The sequence below is a fragment of the Scylla paramamosain genome, chromosome 1, assembly GCF_035594125.1.
Source record: "Scylla paramamosain isolate STU-SP2022 chromosome 1, ASM3559412v1, whole genome shotgun sequence".
Classification (NCBI taxonomy): Eukaryota; Metazoa; Arthropoda; class Malacostraca; order Decapoda; family Portunidae; genus Scylla; species Scylla paramamosain.
The window spans coordinates 37,995,193-37,997,692 of NC_087151.1; the positions used below are offsets into that span (position 1 = coordinate 37,995,193).

General features: G+C 36.2%; 1 long non-coding RNA gene across 1 annotated transcript in view; it reads left to right on the plus strand.

The window, feature by feature from the left end:
- The window catches only part of LOC135104892 (uncharacterized), a 53,069-nt gene that overhangs the window by 50,076 nt on the left and 493 nt on the right, over positions 1-2,500 (plus strand). The gene's annotated exons all lie outside the window — the stretch shown is intronic.

Genomic DNA, 2,500 nt, shown 5'->3' on the forward strand with positions numbered 1-2,500 from the left:
AATGTTAACGTTCTCATTTCATTATGCAGCGTAAAATTACTGTATTAGTAAATTAATAATACTTATTTCTTTTCATCTTGTGGAGGAAAGATTTGTGACTAACATTCAAGCGTTGTTAATCAATTAATTTCCTGTGCAGGTAAAAACTACATGTGTCGCAATTCCAGGACAGACGCAGACATACACTCCTGTTATTATAATGCGATTTCATTGGCGTTGATATCAAGCGATTCAAAAAACAATAATGGATCTTTTGATTCAAGCGTTGTTAATATACTCATTCCCTGTGTAGGTAAAAACTACATGTGTTGCAATTCCAGAACAGATGCAGACACACACATGTTATTGTAACGCGATCTCAGTGACGCTAATATCCAGCTGTACAAAAAAAGAGTTTAATTTCCTTTCATTATCATTTATCCCTCTGAGACTTACTATGATATATTACCAACTAAGTGGCTTGACCAGCGGGAATCGAGGAAGTGCTAACGGATTGCTGACCGCTCATTAAAACTCAAGGAAATAAATGTTGCTGCAAATTATATTTATCGCCGTGGTGTGCTGCTTTTGTTCCCTTGTTTATGTTAGAGTCTGGTGATGGAACTGTTTGTAGTAGTAGTAGTAGAAATAGTAGTGATTGTGATGGTAGCAGTAGTAGTATTAGTAGCTGCAGTAACAGTGGCGCCATCAGCTAAATCAAATACCACAAAGTAATATGCAATTCTTGTACAGTCCTAACAACAGTAACAGCTGTAATTCCATCGTAGTCAACACTACATATTCTACACTTTACATTCCTCGTACTCTGCCAGTCTCCGGTACTCCACATGCTGCGTCAATATTGCCCGTGTTATTTTGTGTTACTCCTCTTTTGAATATATCTCGGGGCCTGACATCTATTTCCTTCCTCCTCTTCACCTGCTCCCGCTCCCTCTTGTCACTGCGCCCGACTTATTGCTCAAAATCTGTAGATAAATAATATATCTCGCAGTTGGATATCCGTTGTTCTCCGTGCAACTTTTTTGCTTTTATCACTTAGCTTGCTGTCACGGCCTATGTCTTCTGTTCATACAAAATAGCTGAATCTTTTTCTTTTTTTTTGTAATAATTGTCAGGTGAGGGTCGTCTTCTTAAAAGCAGACGACAACTTTCTAAATTCAAGCATTCATGAATCCTGAAACTGGAAAATGTGAAGATCTTATAGTTTTCGACCACTGGAGATTACTGTATGATTTTGTTTTTCTTTCTTCCTGTAAGAGTATTGAGGCGACACTGCACAAGACTGAATCTATCAAGCAAATGAGAACAGTTTTCTATTTTCTTTATCTTAAGAACAAGAATATATTAAGCAGAATCCTTTTTTCCTATTTTTTTCATCTTTCATCTCTTGGCAAGCCTTCTTTACACGTACAAAAATCTACAACTAAGAATAAATAGAGATAAAGGATAACACACTTACATCTAAGTAATATTTTAATGCAAAGATATAAGAAGTATTACCTTTGCCTCCATCACTCAGTGCGCTTCGCTTCAAGGTTTTCGCTGCAGACAACAAGCATCTTATCATGAGTGACAAGACGTCAGGCGGCTGTCGACCGTGTCCTGCCTAACACCTGTGATCATAACCCTCCAGACTTTCTCTCTCTCTCTCTCTCTCTCTCTCTCTCTCTCTCTCTCTCTCTCTCTCTCTCTCTCTCTCTCTCTCTCTCTCTCTCTCTCTCTCTCTCTCTATCTATCTATCTATCTATCCATCTATCTATGTCTCTCTCTTTCCCATCAGTTTCAGTCTTTCGTTTATATTTTCGAGTTTTTGCTACAGTATAAATTCAAATTTTCGTCATCATTTTCCATGTTTATATTGTAGGATAAGGAGGGGATTCATTTGGGGTAACGGATCCCAAATGCCAAAGCCAAATCCTTCGTTAGGTGGCACCTTCCCAGCCTTAATAAAATAGGGAAACCGGACGTAAAACGAAAAAAAAAAAGAATAATAATAATAATAATAATAATAATAATAATAATAATAATAATAATAATAATAATAATAAATAAATAAATTGCACAGTTGCATTTATTTCAATTTATATTTCAATATTTTCTCTTATTCTTGATTCTTTTTTTTTTTTTTTTTTTGCCGTTAGTATGTGTGCAAGCTCTTTCCTCACAAGTTCACACATTTCCCGCCCTTGATTCAATTTCCTTCCTGCACTGCTTTCATTTTGTAAGTGTTTCCACCTGCTCTGCATTTCATTTACACTTTAAAGGGATGCTGACCCCTATTTGTAAATGCTTCGTCATGCCCCGTAATTTGTTCTTTCTATTTCCCTCGTTCAATATATACTTTCCCTTTTACCATTTCTCTCCTGCATGAATATATGAAGGGTAACTAGAAACGAAGTTTTTATATCGAGTTTTTGGACTTTTAGCTTGAATATTGCCTTATGTATACACCACATTTGGCAAGCATATGTTGTCTTTACTCGGCTATGAGTATAATATA